Source organism: Triturus cristatus, chromosome 6 (assembly GCF_964204655.1).
Source record: "Triturus cristatus chromosome 6, aTriCri1.1, whole genome shotgun sequence".
In the NCBI taxonomy this organism is placed as follows: Eukaryota; Metazoa; Chordata; class Amphibia; order Caudata; family Salamandridae; genus Triturus; species Triturus cristatus.
Window position 1 is genome coordinate 1720964714 of NC_140589.1, and position 21528 is coordinate 1720986241.

A 21528-nucleotide genomic window follows, 5' to 3' on the forward strand; every position below is an offset into this window, starting at 1 on the left:
ATACCATCCATTGGGGTGTGGTGAGTGTAATCACATGATGCCTAAGGTTTCCATTTGAGCGTTTTTGGTAGCCAGGCTTTTCCTGTGCAGGACACTGGAGATTAGTATTACAAGTTTAAAACTAAGGAGTTTGAGTTACAGAGAGGAGTGAGCTTGACTGAAACCAGAAAAACAACTGCAAAAATAGGACGGCTCACAAAGGTATCGCGCAACACAGCGCAGCACCTAAAGAGGCTGCACTGCGTTGCATAACAGGGAGAGAGCTCGGAGAACACCATATTCACAGAGATATGGCCCTCTCTCTCTAGCATTGATTTGTGCTGCTGTTCGCCAATTTATGCTACTGTTCCCCAGGCGCACACCTTAGCGCCAGAGTAGGGTGTGTGCCTGAGTCTACCATAGGTTTGGTACAGGAAGGGTATTCTTCCTGTACAAAATACTATGGCTAAATAAGTTTAAAACATTTTCCTACTTTGTATGTGTGTTGTTCAGTTCAGCACACATGCAGTCGGAAATGCAAGGAGAACTTAAAACATTGCTTCTTTTAACATCTGCTTTTTAGCGGCGTTAATTTCTGGTGCTAAACCCTGTCTACTAATGTTAGTAGATAGGGTTTTTTGTCAAACACATGGGTGGTTGCATGGGAATGCCCAAGTACCTCTCATGTAACGCCTCCTTAAAGCAAAGTAATGCAAAGCTGCTTTCTTCGCTGCTTTGCGTTATTTTTCCATACAAAGCAACGCAAATACCAATTTGCCTTGGTTTGTTAATCCCCAAACAGGTATAGCGTCGATTGTGTGTTGAAAAAGTAACGCTAACCGGACGATAAACCTTTGTGAATCTGAGACGAAGAGTTTGCAAGACAGAGAAATGATGTTAAAGACACAAAGAAGAGACTGAAAAGGAGAGAGCAGGCCATAAGGAGAGGCAAGGGGGTTAAACATATTTAAAAAAGAACAGAAGGCAAAGAGAGGTGTGAGATAGAGATAAGAAGAAGGACGGGAGGTGTGAATTAAGATAGAACAAAAGACAGAGAGAAAGAGACAGGGAGAACCAGAAAGAGGAAGTGAGGGAAATACAGACAGAGAACCAGAGAACCTGCAGGGTAGTTGGACAAGGGGGATATATACGTAGAGGGAGTGGAGAGTGCGGGAAAGAGGAAGGGAGATAAAGAAACAGCGGTAGAGAGAAAAATAGAATCAGTAAGAAAAGCAGAGAGAAAGGGGAAAACAGATGGAGAACTAAAGGATAGATCGGGACACATAGATAGATAGATAGATAGATAGATAGATAGATAGATAGATAGATAGATAGATAGATAGACAGACAGACAGACAGACAGACAGACAGACAGACAGACAGACAGACAGTCAGACAGTCAGACAGATAGATAGATAAAGATAGTTAGATAAAGATAGATAGATAAAGATAGATAGATAAAGATAGATAGATAGATAGATAGATAGATAGATAGATAGATAGATAGATAGATAGATAGATAGATAGATAGATAGATAGATAGATAGATAGATAGATAGATAGATAGATAGATAGATAGATAGATAGATAGATAGATAGATAGATAGATAGATAGATAGATAGATAGATAGATAGATAGATAGATTAAAATTTTACCTAGAACCATGGAGATTGTGTCTATTGCTCTTGTCAAACAGTGGTGGTGGCAGCAATGGTAAAGTCCTTTCCACCTTCACCTGTAGTCAAGGGGTGGCCTACTGTCATTTGTCAGTTCAGTCCTGTTCAGTCGTGGGGATCATGTGTGTCAACACGCAGTTGCGTGCATGCTTGTGTGTGTGCGTGTGATATTGAAAAGGAGAAAACAGAAAAAGAGCAAGATTTCAGACTACTGAGAATTCGTTCCAATGTTAACACGAATGTGTCCTGATGTGTGGGAAGAGCCGCATGAGCGCCACAGTAACAGTGATAATATTATTTACAGCTGCCAAGAGGAGACATAATACGTAGGAAAATGTCCCCTGTGTGAAAGTATGTGCTTTAACTCACAGCAGGGAGGCTCCGCTAGCCCTACAGGGAGCTTTAACTGAAAAACATCCATATTTCCTTATTCTTTCACCGACCTCTGTCCACATGCACACATCTCTTCTGTGCCTGCGCTCATCTGCTTTGTGTAAATGTACCCATGGCTGCAGCCATGTCATGCTGTCTTACCGTGAAATCTTGCAATCCTTAAAACATATGCAATCTGTTCAAAAGTCAAGTAACTCTCCGAAAAACGTAATGGAAGACAAACATTTTGACCTTTAAATAATAGAATAATGTGGGGAAAAAAGCATTAGCAAAGCCAATAGCTCTCGCCTTGCCATGTTGTACAGTAGTACAGCTGCTCTTCAGGATGGCTAAACGTTAGTGGCGTGGAGTGTTGCACAGTGGAGTGGAGTGGAGTGTAGTAGAGTGATCATAAAGTGGAGTGGCATAAAGTGTCATGGAGTGGTGTAGAGTGGAGTAGACTGGTGTAGAGTGGAGTAGACTAGTGTAGAGTGGAGTGTTATACAGTTAAACGTCATTGAGTGGGGTGTCATAGAGTGATACAGAGCACAGTGGCATAGAGTGGAGTAGCGTAGAGGGGAGTGGATTAAAGTGGAGTGGATTAAAGTGCAATGAATGAGAGTGCAGTGAATTAGAGTTGAGTGAAGTAGAGTGGATTGGATTGGTTTTGAGGGGATTAAAGTCGATTAGAGTGGAGTGGATTGGAGTGAATTAGAGAGGAGTGCAGTGGATTATAACGGATTGGATTGGAGTGGACTATAGTGGAATGGTGTAGAGTGGTTGGAGTGGATTAGTGTGGTATGGATTAGAGAAGAGTGGATTGGAGTGGAGTGGAGTAGAGTGGATTACAGGGGACTGGAGAAGAGTTGAGTGGGTTTGAGTAGAGTGGCTGGAGTAGATTGGATGGAATTGGAGTGTATTATAGGGTAGTGAAGTGGATTGGGGTTGATTAGAGCGGAGTGGATTAGAGTGGATTGGAGTGGAGTTGATTATAGTGTAGCCGATTAGAGTGGAGTGGATTTGAGTGGAGTGACGGTGCGCACATCTTGATTTGGGAAAAAGGGGGTGGTGATGGACAGAGTTTCTGAATGATGCAGAATACTCTTACCAAGTCAAGAGATCATGGTTTTAATCCATCACCGTTTTTTAGCTCACTGCACCATCCCAGCTCAGAACCTGGCTACATGCAAATTAGTCTGAACCTGTCCCAGTGCATGATGGGAACAGGGCAAACCAAACTACCAAGCCAATTCTTATACTGGGAAGGAAACAAGCTTCCGGGGACCGGTTTCTGGTGCGCACATCTTGATCACCAGTTTCTAGGGGATGACGCTCAGCCTGAGCTTCCGTCTGACTCCTAGAAAAGCTGTTGGGTTGGTGCACAGCTCCACTCCTACCCATCTCACTAATATTATATGGGAGATCTTTTTTTTGCCTTCAACCAAAAATACCAATTCTGTGGTTGGCCTGGGTAGAAACCATTTATATTTTTCAATACAACAAATGAATTTCGGGATTAGTTTCACATCCAACAGAATGAGAGAATCATGGAATATGGAAGCTGCCTCTATGTCTACCTGGCTCACCATTCTGAAGACCCACCACTACCCAACAACTTTAGAGTCACTGCAGTTGTCTAAGCCTTGTATCTCCCACTCTTCCATCACCCTGGAGTTACTCCTCAGTATGTAACAACCTTTCTTTCCCATCTTACTCTAACCTTTCCCTGTCTCTGTTTTACCAAAAATTGTCAAAAAAAATCACTATATATAAATAGTGTTGCATTTATATGGTGATTACAACAATATTCTTGTTTTAAATATTTTGTTGTTCCTTTTACATCCTTGTAAAAAATGCCATTCTATATAATATTGATGTATATAATATTATTTTAGATATTTGGGGTATTATTACGCATGCTTTTTTGACTTAATGTTATTTACATTGGTAAACAGAGGGATGTTAGATTTATAGGGAAAAAGGGTGGGGTGTATTTTTAAAGTGTATTTTTTAAGAAGTTTTATTATTTGTATATTATGTTTTATGTGCAATTAAAAAACTGTAATTGTAATTTTTAAAATATATTTATTATGTTCAAAGAATTCGTTAAGTTTTTTGCAGGATGCAGGATTTATAGGGGAACATGGTGGGGACTTTTATCAAAACATTTTTTTTCTTATTTATTAAGAATTCACTTGAAATGATATCGAATGTTGATAGAGTTGTTAAAAACGATATATTTGATAATATAAAATACATAGATTTTTTAAATTTACTAGTCTAAATCTGTTCATGTTTGTTTTTGTTCAGATGTAAATATTAATATATTTTTACGGTTTTTGCAATTGTTAATTAACATTTTTAGGTTTTAACTAAAAAAAAAAATGTTCATTTGTCTTTGTATATTTTGATTTATTCAATAATTTGTATTAATGTTTGAATACATTATATAAAGATTGTTGGCATTATATTTTTGCAACATCATTTATAACTTATCATGCACTTTTAAAAGTATTGTTAGTATTATTAATGATTTAATTTATACTTAATGTTTTAGTTAATAGAACTATTAATTTTTATTTTTATTATATAAAAGAATATTTTGTACAAATTGTATTTTTATTTATAAATTCTATTTTTAATTGATTAAACAGAACTTTTTTATTTTTTGCTTTTTTAGATTTTTAGTAGACTTTCATTTATTAAAATGGGTTTGTATAACAAGTATATAGTTTTAGTATAATTTTACGGGCGTATGTACTGGAGAGAGACTTGCTCATGTCTACCCTTAAAGTCCACCATTTTCCCGAAAGGGGTTTAGGTTGGAGTGTATTAATTAATTCTACAGACCTGAAGGCCCAACACATTCCTCGCTGTGGTTTAGATTTGATTGGGAATGGGAAATCGGCACCTCCCAAAATCAAACACTTCTCACCATTAAGCTTAGATTGGAGGTGAAACTACACAGCTCAAAGTCTAACACTTTCCTCAATCTGTGTTAGATTGGAGTGGGAATATTGAATCTACATCCCCTCATAGTCGAACATTTTCCCAAATTTGGCTTAGATTGGAGTGGGGATAGTCAAACTACACCGCTCAAAGTCTAACACTTTCCCGCGTGTGGCTTAGAATGTAGTGGGCATTAAAAATCTACACCTCTTAAAGTCCAACACTTTCCCCAAAGTGGCTTAAATTGGAGTGGGAATAGTAAATCCACTCGCATCAAAGACCAACATGTTTTGACTGGAGTTTGGATAGTAAATCTACACACTAGAAAGACCAACACTTTCCACAATGAAGCTTAGATTGGAGTGGGAATAGTACATCTACGCTCATCTAAGTCCAACACTTTCCTCAATGTCACTTAGGGCCTGATTACAAGTTCGGCGGTCTGTAGGTACGCTGTACTCATGGTGGCAGTCCAACCACTGCCACATTGTGGCACCTTTCACCACATTCTGGGGGCGATTCGATCTAGGTTGGACAGCTCTCCGAGAGCTGTTCGTAGCCTTACCTTGCGACCGACTCGTACCCGGAGCCGGTCCGTCCGGGCAATGAAGTACGATGCGCATAACTGACACAAATCCGACTGACACGTAGGCTGTGATTCAAGCTTCATCCTCCGTCCGAGCCGTACCTCCGGACACCAAACTGAGTCGCCCGGAAGCAGTATCCACAGCAGTTTCCGGCCGGACAAGTATGATGCGCAAATCATACGCGCTGGACGGGTCGCCACGTACAGCACGTCACAGCATCCGGAAAAGAAGCATATCAGGTACGATTCGTGCCAGAACACAATCCACGGCTACGAGACGAACCAGCATGCAACGGGTACGAGACGGAGCAACAAGGAGCATGTACGAGACGAACACATCATGAATCCCATCGCGCAGGTCATTCCAGTACTGTACATCTATGACCGGATTAGAAACAGACGCGGACGGCGCAGATGGTAAGTCAGACACCCACCCCACAAACAAACGACACATACCCGCAAAATGTCACACATACCCAGAGGATCCATGTTGAAGAACCAGAACCTTTTGGACCTGGCGGCGCAGGGTACGCCTTAATCTCCTGGGTTCTACTGCTTAGCTACACAGAGACACAGGGACACTCTGTCGGCGTAAAAGATCAGATTTTATTAGCTGCAGCTAGTACAGTTGTCCTAGAAGTACACACGGTATGTTCTCAGGAGACTGCCACTTCACTCTGTGGCGCACAATCTTATATAGTACATAGGTGATATATACATTAACTAAGAACACACCTAAAACATATAAAAGGAGCCAATAAGAATAGTTTGAAAATAGGATGGAGCCAATAGGAAAAGTTGGAAAACAAAGTGTCGAGTAACTCGAAGAAGCCTCTCCTCCATTTGTGTTTGCAACCACTCCCACAGGTTAAGGTATTAACCAGGTCTGTAACTGACTTGCAGGTGGCGAGATACGTTCGTGTGTTTTGGAGGACAGTTGTGAAACAAGAGAATACAAACAGAGGACAGCGAAGGCCAGAGGATAAGATAAAATCAGAAGAGAATAGTCTAAACCAACAGATAGTTGAGACATGGATTAGGAAAACCAGACAGGGATTAGTGTACTCGGCCAGTCTCTAACACCAGCTTTTGTAAACAGAGGCACAAGGTTATTTCGACACAATATTGCAGGAAAAGCAGAAAAGACTTCGATCGTCGTGCTGCCTGAGTGAGGGCAACACAAAATGGTGGCGGAGCACAAAATGGCGGGTCGATACGATCACGATCGAAAATCGAAGATCCTCAGACCCTCCTTTTGCCAGAACTCAGGCAAGATACACAGACTCACATTAATCTGAGTCAATGTCGATGGCCATGAGGTCATCGAGCTGTTGCTGTAGCATCATTCTGATATTCTCTGTTCTTTGTGACTTGGGTTTAGGGATGCACATAGTAGCACAAAGGTCGCAAATGGCGGGGCCACAGTGCATACAAAGGCAACAAGAGAAAATGATGGCTAAAATTACTCCAAGGAATGTCAATACCTTCCAACCCCATTTGGACAGTAGTCCCCAAAACCACTCCAATAATGACCAATCTCCTTCGTCCTGATGAATCGACTCAGAGATTATATGTAACTTAGAGATAGCTTGGTATACTGTCGGAGCGTCATCAGGTATGAAAATACAGCAACTTGACCCGATCAATCTGCACACTCCACCACGGTCTGCAAGAACAAAGTCTAGGGCAACTCGGTTTTGTAAAGTCATAAGACGATCTGCCTGTAATTCTGCCGTGATATTACTTAAGGCTCCTACAGTGATGTCTATGGTGGTTTCTACGACACGAACCAGTTGCCTTATATTTCTGCTGTTGGCCATTGGACCCCAAAAAGGAAGAAATCCTTTGAGGAAATCTCCTCACTCTTGTCCTGCTGTGTCCTTGGAATTAATAATCCCTCTGCCATATCTGTTTCGATGATGATTTGCAGAAGCGGTGTATGTAGGGGGAAGAAGGAAAGCTATATAGCAGGTACCAGAAAAACCAGTTGGCAACCACGTGTAAGCCCTATTATAACTGGTGAAATATGTACCCTGAGATGGTACTAGAGGCGGCGAATTATGAGAGGAGTAGACGTATGTGTGGGAACAGCTATTTCTTTGTACGGTGTCAGCAGACTGACCATTTATCTGTAGACAGAAATTGCCCTGATGTGGTATAGTCCAAATCGGTGGAGATTTTCCTTGTTTAACTTTATCACTAAGGCTAGTGACATAATGGGTGACGTTCCAGTTAGTGTACGCTTTTCTTTCGTCAACGGAGATCTTACTATTTTCCATGATTTTAGCCATAGCTACCATTCCCTTTATCAATGAACTATGACTAAAATCTCGATCACCAATATATGAACTAACGGATCGTCTGAATTTGCTTTGATAGGCATTAGAGAAGATAACAAAATAAGCCCAAGCAGAACCTTCATAGGAGAACGGAAGAACTAAATACGGCATTACTTTTTCTACGGTATGTGGCATAAGTCCACACACCCAACCGTTTGTTGTATTTATCACTAATTGATGTTGATGTAATAACTGGACAAATGAATTGTTGTAATATTCGGTTCTTCTAATGAGTTCATGTTGAGGAAGGGTATGAAATAGATGTGGAGAGACAGTAGAAGAAGACAAAGAGGTAGCAGGAGAGACAACTTTTTGCTGCAGAGCATAAATGATCCAACTTATACACGCCAAAAGAATACACAATAATATAATAATACATAAGGTAATACCACAACGACTATACATTTCTTTACAATGATTCATTTTATCTTTACTTTCTCTTTTGCCTTATGTAGTCTCCTTCTTTCTAAGTGGATGCTCACGGCAATCTTCCTCAATCACTTAGTCACGATTGTCTGCTGTCCTATGACACTGCAAGTTCCTGCAGGCCTATTGCCACTACTCAGGTCACAACTAAGACTCCTACCGTGACCCTGCAACCGGGATAGAATACTACATAGGAGAGAAAAATCTTAAGTGTTCTTTAGTCTAGGTCTTAGGTTATAGTGTTCTTTATCAGGTACAGTTTGGTCTCGGAACAAAGTTCGCGGATTTGTCGTATTCAAGCGACGATGTGGTGTTATCGCTTCCTCAGACAATGTTCCACTCAGGCGTGCATCACTAAAAGGTACAAATCGTGGAACCTTTTCGCTCTCAGAGTCTCTAATGCCCTTACGTATCCACTGATCAAACGGAAGAGGCAAAGGCACTTTCTTGCAATGCACACCGTGAATCCAATTTTTCTTTCCTTCAACTTTCACTGCTGTTCTCGTGGTGAGCAAAACCATTCGGGGCTTTCTCCACCTGGGTTCCAAATTTTTCGTCCTTTGGAAATTCTTTATGCAAACCCAGTCACCTGGCCGGATGGAATGACCTGGGTCTGTGGAACCTCCGGCAAAGCACTCTGTTGATGGAGAACACGCAATTTAGTCGTAAGGTCATGCAAGTAATCAATTAACATTGGAAATGGTAAGTCTGAGTATTTCGTAGGGCGAGGGACTCCCCATATATTAGCTGGGCGCCCAAAAACCACTTCGTAAGGGCTAAGTCCCAAACGAGAGTGTACTGCAGTTCTGGTGGATAGAAGAGCCAATGGCAAAGCATCGGGCCAATTAAGTCCTGTACTAGCCTGAACTTTCGCTAGTTTTAGTTTTAAAGTTCCATTGTAGCATTCCACTAAACCCGCTGACTGTGGATGATTTGCCGCATGGAACTTTTGCTTGATACCAAGACCCGCACAAACTTTTTGCATGACTTGGCCCACAAATTTGCTCCCATTGTCACTCCAGACAATGCGCGGCAAACCAAACCTGGGGAAAAATTCTTTTAGTAGAACTTTAGCTGTGGATAAGGCTGTATTGTCTTGTAGAGGGTATGCTTCTATCCATCTAGTAAAGGCGCATACTACCACCAGAACATATTTGAGGTTGTTGCATCGTTCCATATGAATGTAATCGATCTGCAATACCTCAAAAGGATATGTCGGAGGAGCAAAATGGCCTGCCAGAGTTGGGGTTCCCTTTCCCGGATTGTACATCAAACAAACAATACAATGTTTCACTACATTGTCTGCACACTTTGGGATTCCTTCATTCTGCCACACTGGAGCCAGAAGTTTGCATATTCCTTTTGCACTTAAGTGGGCTGGACCATGCGCCATAGTAACTACTGGCAGTACATAAGCGTCTGGTAACAGCCAACGTTGGTGCTCAGACAATTCCACCCAACATCCCATCTCATCCAACATTCCTGTACTTTCTTTCCACTTGCTCAATTCTTTCTCTGTAGCCTCTTTCTGAATCGACCTTACACTTTCTACTGTATCCTCATACATTCCTCTCTCTCTAACCCAATTCGCAGGACCCGCAACATACATTCGATTTGTAGCATCTCTCGCTGTCTTTTTCGCTACTTCATCTGCAAATGCATTTCCTCGACCAACATCATCTGTAATCTTTTTGTGTGCACTACACTTCACAATTGCTATTTGGGCAGGTAAAGAAAGTGACTCAAGAAGATCAGTCACCAATTGACCATGTTGTATTTTAGTGTCATGGGAAGTAAGGAATCCCCTCTCTTTCCAAAGACGCCCAAAATTGAACGCTACACCACAAGCATACTGACTGTCAGTGTACACATTCACTCTTTTTCCTTTTGACAACACACATGCTCTTGTTAAAGCTATCAGTTCTGCTGCTTGAGCTAAATTGTGTCTAATGCGTGGGGTTTCCACAACTGTATGTAAAGTAGTAACAGCATAGGCTGAAACTGTATCTCCATTAGAAAGCCTGAAACAAGAACCATCCACCCATAGAATTCCATCCGTATTTTCTAGCGGCGTATCTTTCAAGTCAATTCTTCCTTTTGTTTCTTCCTCAGTACGGAGGAAACAATCATGTTGTTCTTGAACACCTTTCTCTACTGGAAGAGGCAACAAAGTAGCCGGATTTAAAGTGTTACATCGTTTGATGTGCACTTGACTAGCCAAAAGCGTCAACTCATATCCAGACAAACGAGCACTTGTAAGATGTTGTGTTTTCGTTCGGTTTAATAAGGTATCCACTGCATGCGGCACCATAACAATGAGAGTATTATCTAGCACCACTCCAGCAGACTGTCGAATAGAAATTGCTGCTGCTGCTGTCGCTTTAGGACAACTAGGTAATGCTTTAGCTACTGGATCTAACGTAGCCGAAAAACATGCACATGGTCGCTGTTTATCTCCAAATCGCTGTGTTAAAACTGACAACGCACAACCTTCTCTTTCATGAACGTAGAGCGTGAACGGCTTACTGTAATCGGGAGTACCCAATACAGGAGCAGAACACAGAGCAGCACGCAAGTCAGTGAAACTCTTCTGACATTCGTCAGTCCATGGAAGGGGCTGAGGTGTATCTTTCAAAGTGAGTGCCAACGGAGGTTTAGCCAACAAAGAAAAGCTCGGAATCCACTGCCTACAATAAGAAGTAATACCCAGAAATGCACGTACCTCCCTTTGTGTGGATGGCACAGACATTTGCGCAATCGCCTGAATTCGTTCTGGGGTTAATCGTCGTCCCTCCTTTGATAGGAGATGACCCAAGTAGGTAACCTCTCGACGAACATATTGTAGTTTAGAAGGTGAAACCTTATGATTCAGATTAAACAGATGGTGTAACAATGCAACAGTCACATTTTTGCAAATATCTTCTGAATCAGCAGCTATCAACAAGTCGTCCATGTATTGAATAAGAGCAGCACCAGACGGCAAATTAAAAGCATCAAGATGACATTTTAAAGCTTGACTGTAAATAGAGGGACTTTCACAATAGCCCTGAGGTGCGCGCTTAAACCGGAAGCTTCGGCCTCCAAGAGAGAAGCCAAAAATATCCCTACTTTCTTCTGCAATGGGAATACTAAAGAAGGCATTCTTTAGATCGATAACAGAAAACCAAGTCGCTGTGGAAGGTATCATCGTCAACAGAGCAGTGATATCTCGGACAACAGGAAATTGTGGTACAACAATTTTGTTTACCTCCCGAAGATCAATTACGAAACGATAAACAGGAGGCTGAGAAGGATCAGTGCGTTTAAGAACAGGAAGAATAGGACTATTGCATATGTTACCTCTCGTTTCCTCAACCACACCCTTCTGAATCAAATCATGAATGATTATCAAAAGCGCTTTTTCACCTTCAGTAGAAATTCTATATTGCGGATTACGTGGCAATTCAACATTAGGCTTAAGAGTGACAACATAAGGTGGAATCTCCAGACAGCCCACATCGTTCGGACCCGTGGCCCAAAGCGTTGCCGGAAGAGAAAGCAATTCAGGTGGAAACTGATCTTTGGACAAATACATTGGAGAAGTCAGTTTCTGTCCTAAAGTAAGATGTACACCAGAAGGGGAACAATATATCGTAGCATGCATTCTTTTCAATAAGTCCAAACCCAACAGATTTTCACCACAACCATTCGTTCAAAGAAGCGGAGCTTCCAAATCATAAGGGCCAACTGAAATAAGCAAAGGGCAAGAAACCGGATTACGAACAGGGGCGCCAGAAAATCCTATAGAAACATTCGTTAAGCCAGACAAAGGTGCCCCAGGGAGTTTGGAATGAATGATAGAACTTCTCATCGCACCAGTATCTAGGAGAAATGGCTCTGAAACACCCATTGTAGTGACATTAACATAGGGTCCATTCTGATCTACTGGAATCGACACAACTCCCTTACTCTGTCCATGGCTGTCCTAGTTAGCATGAATACTTTCATTCTCGCCTTCAACATAACAACCCTCATTGTAATACTGTGTAGACCTAACATTTTGCTGATCAAAATAATTAACGGAATTAGAAAGAGGAAGGGAACGCTGTTCTTAAGTCGACATACCTCGACCACTACCTCTGTTTGTTGACTGGAAGCCACCACGACCTCGTGGAGCAGATAATGCTCCATTGCGCTGCAATAAAATCGGACAACTATTCTTAAAATGACCTTCCTCTCTACAATAGGCACATTGATTAGGTCCTAATAAAGGTCGCGGAATATATGACTCAGGTTTTTGATACAATCTCTGAAACTGCGGTGGCTGTTGAAACTGAGGCTGAACATAACGAGGAGGATAAGCTTGTTGCAAGAGAACCTTCGTTTTCAATTCTTTCGTCTTTTTCTCTTGCTTTTCTCTTTCTTCTTTATCGCTATTTTCATAATATTGTGCAGTAGCCAATATCTGGGCAGAAGAAGAAACAGCCCATGAACTTTCAGAATCTTTCAATTTGTGTGACAACTCGGGAAGCAAATTAAATACGAATTTGTCCACAAATAATCGCTGACCACCCTCTGTAGCCATATCTTGACCACTGTGATCAATAAATGTCTCCTCGAAACGAGTAAAGAAATCAGAGACACTCTCATCTTTCTTCTGTTTGCATGCCGCTAATTTATCCCAGTTAACTCTCAAGGCAGGCATCATCGTTTTCATTAATGTAATAATCATACCAGGGAGTTCTGAAACCAAAGCATCAGGCTTAGCACCACCCACTTGAGCTGCATCCGCAGCAATTATAGCATCCCAATCACCACCTAATGCTTGAGCATGATTCTCTCTACGAATCTTAGCCCATAATGCTTGTGGAACTACATTTCCCATCAACATATCGATATCAGCTAGATTCATGATGCAAGCATCAACCGTCTGTGATAATTCTTTATAATAACCCGCAGGATTCTTACGAGGATCCGGTAGAGTCTGCTTAAGGGCTAAAACTTCAGATCGTTTCCAAGGGACATGTACCCATATACGTTGGAAATGAGCAGGAATAGCTGGATTATTACCTTGAGCCGCAACTTCCTCCTTCCACACTGGAGGAACCTCTCTCATGGGATAATTTTTCAGTGTCAGTCTAACCGACGGATCGGAATCAAGGAAAGTCTGAGAGGACAACAAGGATCTAAAGGAAATAAATGTCCTTACAGCTTTCTCAACCTTAGAACCCACAACAAGTCCTTTATCCAAATCAGTCTGAACATCTAACAGACCCTGTGGAATCGAACTCAAATTCACATCCTCCCATTCTTTAATGAGAGTATCACACATTACATTAAAAACATATCTTTGCGTAGGCGCATTCCATTGTGAGAAGGTAGACATAATATCGGGCACACTATACTGGGGACCCCTCTTGATCCATCTACGTGCGAGAGAGTCCAACCTTTCTCGTTCTTCAGAATCTGGGAACTGACTACGAGACTGTCTTCGAGCAAAAGCCGGAGACACATTTAAAGCTTCAAAGAAAGGAGATAGAATGCCAGTGACGGTGTCCGTGAGACGCTTACGCACAGACGGAGAATTGGACATAAGAATAGGGGACAAGGTATTAGGCGAACTAACGGTAGGAGAACCGGTAATTGCAGAAGGAGCTGAAGGCAAAGGAGACCGAAGATCAGGAGATGAGGGCAAAGAAGTTGAAGTTAAAGGCAAAATTGGTGGAGGCGAAGATATTAAAAGGGGCAAAGGCGGAAGAGCCGGAACAGGCGGAGGTACTGCTGGCGGCTGAACAGGCTGTAACAACTGGGGTGCATTAGCACCTTGTGCATAGGGTGGAGGCAATCTCAATAAATGGGACATTAGGGGATCTTCTTCTAAATCTTTCTTGTTATCGGAAGGGGAAACAGGCAACACCGGATAGCATTTATCTATCGCCATACGATGCTGTCTTTCTGGAATTTCCATCGCATTATTAATTTCATCATCTTTGAATTGTTGGGCAGCCTGTATAATTGTCATACCCTGTGCTTTCATATCTCGTTTTGCTTGTTTAATTTCTCTCTGTTTGGCTTCCTTACGCCAAAGGCGGAAAGAGTCAAACATTGCCGGCTGGGCTTTTCTTTTGAATAAAACTGCTTCCAAATTATCTAGCACATCAGACTCGAAATTACCATTTTCTGGTCATTTTAAAACACCATCTTTCTTCATGTATCGGGTCCATGTCTCGTTAAAGCCAATGGGGCCAACACCATGTTTAGAATAGAGCTCATATGTGGGAGCTCCAACCGAAGGAATCAGACAAGAGTCCTCAAGCCGGGAATCCCTATTACAACCAAAGCAACAAAGTTTTCCAAACTTAGTCAGACCAGGCATCTCGTGATTTCACCGGACTGTTCACAAACATCAAGGGGGTAAAACTCAGTTTACGCAGCACAAATGCACTTACCCCTCGGCTTCGGGTATTGCAATAGTCGAATCTAAGTACCAAAGAAACTAAGGAACAAAGAACCAAAGGACAAAAATTATGGGAGCGACCCACCAAATACTTAACTAAGGATGTCTTCTTACACCAACAGAGGCCCGTCTATCGTCTCGCCTTACCATACATCACCAAAGAAAGGGCCAAAGCAGGGCGGCAGTCAGGGCAGCAGCCGTTAGTAGCCGTCAGGAAGGAGTAACCACGCTGAAAAAGACTTTCGGACCACTTTCGACATACAGGGGTCGCTTGACGTGGCTCGCGATTCCTCCAGAATTTTCTTGCGGGGTTCCTCACGACCTTCAGGCAGAACCGGTACCACTGAAGCCGCCCCATGTTGGGAGCCAGTTGAAGAACCAGAACCTTTTGGACCTGGCGGCGCAGGGTACGACTTAATCTCCTGGGTTCTCCTGCTTAGCTACACAGAGACACGGGGACACTCTGTCGGCGTAAAAGATCAGATTTTATTAGCTGCAGCTAGTACAGTTGTCCTAGAAGTACACACAGTATGTTCTCAGGAGACTGCCACTTCACTCTGTGGCGCACATTCTTATATAGTACATAGGTGATATATACATTGACTAAGAACACACCTAAAACATATAGAAGGAGCCAATAAGAATAGTTTGAAAATAGGATGGAGCCAATAGGAAAAGTTGGAAAACAAAGTGTCGAGTAACTCGAAGAAGCCTCTCCTCCATTTGTGTTTGCCACCCCTCCCACAGGTTAAGGAGATACGTCCGTGTGTTTTGGAGGACAGTTGTGAAACAAGAGAATACGAGCAGAGGACAGCGAAGGCCAGACGATACGATAAAATCAGAAGAGAATAGTGTGAACCAACAGATAGTTGATACAGGGATTAGGAAAACCAGACAGGGATTAGTGTACTTGGCCAGTCTCTAACACCAGCTTTTGTAAACAGTGGCACAAGGTTATTTCGACACAATATTGCAGGAAAAGCAGAAAAGACTTCGATCGTCGTGCTGCCTGAGTGAGGGCAACACAAAATGGCGGCGGAGCACAAAATGGCGGGTCGATACGATCACGATCGAAAATCGAAGTTCCTCAATATCCTGGCCACTAGCAACAGGCCACCATAGGGGTTGCATAGCCAGCACCACTACCACCACCACCTATAGGGCTTATGTTGCCCATCACTCCTGCCACCCCCACCCATAGGGGACCTGTTGCCCATCACTCCTGCCACCTCCATTCATAGGGATCATGTTGCCCATCACTCCTGCCATCCCCACCAATAGGGTACCTGTTGCCCATCACTCCTGCCACCCCCACTCATAGGGCTCATGTTGCCCATCACTCCTGCCACCCCCACCCATAGGGGACCTGTTGCCCATCACTCCTGCCACCCCCACCCATAGGGGACCTGTTGTCCATCACTACTGCCACTCCCACCATAGGGGTTGCATAGCCAGCACCACTACCACCACCACCTATAGGGCTTATGTTGCCCATCACTCCTGCCATCTCTACCCATAGGACTTATGTTGCCCAGCACTACTGCCACCCCCACACATAGGGGACCTGTTGCCCATCACTACAGGCACAGGGTAAAGACTGATTTGCATTTGGCCATGTCTGAACTGGGGTGGTGTGGTGAGCAAAATAACGATGGATTAAACCCAGATCTGTGACTGGGGGTGAATGTTTTGCCATTGTGCAACATTCCGTCCATCATCTTGTGTGTTTTGCTGTTCACCCTATGTAGGAAGGGTATGCCCAGACGTGGGTCCCGTGCTCACTACGCCACTGGAGTCAAGCTATCCGGGCTGATGACGGCTGATAGCCAGAAACCGGTCCTAGAATACTTGATTCCGGTCCAGGGAAGACATGGCTTGGCAGTTCGGGCTGGACTGTTCCCATGAGGCACAGGGTCAAGACTGATTTGCATATGGCCATGTCTGAACTGTGGTGGCGTGGTGAACAAAATGACGATGGATTAAACCCATATCTGTGACTGGGGGTGAATGTTTTGCCATTGTGCAACATTCCGTCCATCATCTTGTGTGTTTTGCTGTTCACCCTATGTAGGAAGGGTATGCCCAGATGTGGGTCCCGTGCTCACTACGCCACTGGAGTCAAGCTATCCTGGCTGATGACGGCTGATAGCCACAAACCGGTCCTAGGATGCTTGATTCTGGTCCAGGGAAGACATGGCTTGGCAGTTCGGGCTGGACTGTTCCCATGAGGCACAGGGTCAAGACTGATTTGCATATGGCCATGTCTGAACTGGGCTGGCGTGGTGAGCAAAATAACAATGGATTAAACCCAGATCTGTGACTGGGGGTGAATGTTTTGCCATTGTGCAACATTCCGTCCATCATCTTGTGTGTTTTGCTGTTCACCCTATGTAGGAAGGATATGCCCAGACGTGGGTCCCGTGCTCACTATGCCACTGGAGTCAAGCTATCCTGGCTGATGACGGCTGATAGCCAGAAACCGGTCCTAGGATGCTTGATTCCGGTCCAGGGAAGACATGGCTTGGCAGTTCGGGCTCGACTGTTCCCATGAGGCACAGGGTCAAGGCTAATTTGCATATGGCCATGTCTGAACTGGGGTGGCGTGGTGAGCAAAATAACAATGGATTAAACCCAGATCTGTGACTGGGGGTGAATGTTTTGCCATTGTGCAACATTCCGTCCATCATCTTGTGTGTTTTGCCCATCACTACTGCCACCCCCACTCATAGGGCTTATGTTGCCCATCACCACTGCCACCCCCACCCATGGGGAACCTGTTGCCCATCACTACAGCCACCCCCACCCATAGGGGACCTGTTGCCCATCACTACTGCCACCCCACTCATAGGGCTTATGTTGCCCATCACCACTGCCACCCCCACCCATAGGGGACCTGTTGCCCATCACCCCTGCCATCTCCACCCATAGGATGGGCGATGCACCACACATCCATCATACACCAACATTAGGTATGTCAGCAAAATACATCCGCCCTAACATCATGACAACAGTGTGTGGTCTGTGACAAATGCCCACAACAGTTATTATGACTTAGAACATACAATGTAACCACCATCACATGTGTGACTGAGTGTGGCCTACACAAGGCAAGCATCCCTATAGCACTGTGTCAATGTAAAAATAACACCCCCTCACTGTGTAGAACAAAAGTTAATTGCGGGGTTCCAAACTGCAGCAAATGTTGAGCATTGTGGTGATGGGGTCTAAACCCCCCCTCATCACAGTGACCAAAAGGTAAGTGTCATCATGGTCAAAGCTGCAAATGCCAAACAGCATGTATGATTCCTGGTCCCAAAACATGAAACACTTTTGTGGCAAAGTAGTGGTTGTGTCCCATACCCACAGAGATGTGGTGAGGCTAACAGTGCTGTGAAACACAAACATACTCTCGGCCATGTGCAGACAAGCACCACCCATGGGGGCTGACATTGCATACAGTGTACAATGACACAAAAGCAGAAGTGACCGTCACAAAGCATACACACATCTCGAAAATAGATACACAAATCAATACATCCTCTGTAGTCTGTAGGTGTCAGGTCACAAACTCCCATTCCATGGCAGCAATGGGGCCTAACAACCAGGATGAATGTGCAGAATGATGTGATATGACTCACAGGGACAGCAGGGAAAATCACAAAAACAACATCCAGACAATGGCCCACAACAGCAATATCAATGCACTGGTGCAGATGCGCAAACAGGCAATCTCACACTGCACATCTGACACAACATGTGTGTGTGTGTCTCAGTATCCCCAGGCAAATACACAACACATGAGGGGGGCTGAACCACAGTGAGACAGATGTGGACACAGTGCCATACAAAAGTAACCCATCATTGGGCCCCCCTTAGTGGGCAATCAGGCATTGTGAGATGAGAGGGAGCACAACAGACACATGTGACACAAGCTGGAATGAACAGCAACTAACACAGCAAGAGACTGACACACAACAGCACTACCCCCAGGGACCAGACATTGGGGTGACACAAGCATGCATGATACGTCCACTGTGATGACAAAGGTAGATGTTGTACAAGCTGTGAAACCCAGACATGTGTCCTGTGCCACAAACGTACATCACACCTACACAAACACAAATCCTTCAGCATGGCCCGTCATCCATGGACAAATGGGAGATAGGGGCCCATCCATGCAAACATTTACATCAGTCCACCCTCAACACCACATACCCTGAACTGCGCCAATGTGCATCTGTGAAGCCCACATGGACAGGTGACATTGCACATGCACCCATGACAAACACAGTAATGTTGGGTGGAACTAAGGTGCACAGACTCATCACACAAGGACAGTCTACAACCCTGGTGAATGACAGACATACTGCACAGTATGCGGTACATGGCCATGACGTCAAAGCTCCCATAACCTCCATAATACCTGCCACAGTCCCAGGACAATGCAGAAGCCAAGGAGAACCACAAGGCACACATGCTGACACCTGCCAACATTGCAGCCCTGAACCTGACGAGTGGGAGCAGTTACACACACATACACATGTCTCAATCACTGAAAGGTACCACTTAGGGACAACTACATGATATTGCGAACAAAGAAGTGCCTTGGGGACCCCTGACTGTGTCCCATCTGTGTCTGACCACATCATCACCACTCAGAACTGACAAATCCCAATGATGAAACACCAATTAACAGTATTGTGTCATGCACCCACACATCTGGTAGCCCATGGCAAATATGTGGGATGAACACAGTACAACTCAGCAAGCATCAACAACAGGAACATATCAAGGGATCACTGCCTGTGTATGAAAAGGGATGTGGACACACACACACATGCTCACACAACACACACCATGGGCCCCGGCAATGTCACGTAACAACACACTTACTTGAGGGGACTCAACTCCTGTGGAAGCTCAGCTGTGCCAAACATAGTCCCAGCAGGTCTCAGTCAGGTCAGCAGAACACTTGGTCAGTCAGCCATCAGTTACCACACAATGAAGGCTCTGGTCACAACAGCCTGGGTACGGGAGTGTCCCTTAAGTCATCTGCACATACTCAATACATATGTCCAGCAAGTTGCACAGAGGACCCAGTTGCTCCTACACCAATGATGCCCACACCTACATGTCCAGTGGAGATGCACCCACAGTCAGGGAAATAGACACATTGGACAATGGGAAGCACATCATATGTGCATGTGTGCAAGCCACAGATGTGACCATGCAAATGAAATGTTTACAGTGATGTTCACAAATTGTTGTTCATGACACACCCAGTTAGCTGCAAAGGATGACATGGATACCGCCCAGAATAGGATACATATCTCATGGACCACATAGAGTACCTCACATCAACACCTCAGTATTCAACATTTGAAATCCAGCATTACAACTGCAAGGTCATGCTAAACATCATCAACATAATGTACAGCTAAATCAAATTCGCAAGGATAAAGAAAAATGCTTTATTCAGCAATTTTTAAATGCAAAGTCCTTTCAAAACAAAGGCCAATGGCCAGTCCATATCCAAATGTCAACAATGTGATTTGAGTGACAAATGTCACATGTTACTTGCCTGCACTGGTAAGGACAGGGGACATCCCCTCGGAGGGGCATACATGGGGGCAAGCCAGGCACCGCAGGGACAGGATCAGGGCTCAGCAGAAGGAGGCAGTGAAGGGGTGGTGGATGCAGGAGAGTCACTGGCAACTGCAGTGGAGCTGACTGAAGTAGTGGGTGCAGTCACAACTGTGGGGCACAAGTCAGATGGGTTGTTTGCCGGCACAACTGCAGTGGGCAGGTCAGATGGAGTGGACTCGGTCCCCACTGCAGTGCCCAAGGCAGACGGGGTGGTCGTGGACTTCACTGCAGTGCCTAACTCAATAGGAGCGGAATGGGGTTCAGGTGAGGTCGGCAGGACAGAGGGAGGGACACGGTCCCCACATCAGTGACACAAACTGTCTGATCGGGGGTGGTGGGGGTGGAAAGGTAAGTGGTAGAGGGGGAGGCCCTGAACATTTTGAGGATGGTGTATCTGTGGGTGGGGGAACCTGGGGCAGGATGTGGCGGTGGAACCTGTGGAGTGGTGGCCTGGGGGATGGAGGTCGGAGACTTTGTCGTGGAGCTGCGGGGCGGGGTGGGGTTTTGCTCTTCCGGCTCTGGGGGGACTTGCGGGTGGCGGCCTCAGTCTGACTGCGCCTGGGGGAGGGTGTCCGGGTGTGAGGGGCACTCCCCTCTGTGTGTGGAGACTTCCTCTTCCCCTTGTAAGCTGGATCTGCTGGGTCGGTGGGGAAGAGGCCAAGGTCACAGAGGAAGAGCTTCTGGAGAGATGGGGTTGCAGGTGAGGCAAGGGAAGGGGGCTGGGAGGGAGAGGTATCAGAGGACTGTGGAGTGGTTGTGGATGACTGTGTGTGTGTTTGCAAACCATCCCCTGTGAGTGTGGTATCAGTCCCCTGAGGTTGCTTGTATGCATGTCTAGCCCTTGGTTTGGGTGTTTGTGTGCTGCCCGTGTCTGTGGGTTTGGGTGAATGTGCTGGTGTGTGTGTGCTTGGGACAGGTAGGGTGCTAGGAATCGTGGGTGGGGCAGGGGTAGGAGGGGTGCAGGACTGTTGGAGGAGGGACACTGCTGCCATCAGGGAGGAAGCCATGGACTGATTGGTCCTCTGTAGGGCAGACATGCCCGATGAAATGCCCTCCATGAATAACACCAGTTGTGTCAACAGACTGGTGTGTGCATGGAGGACACTCAGCATTGATGT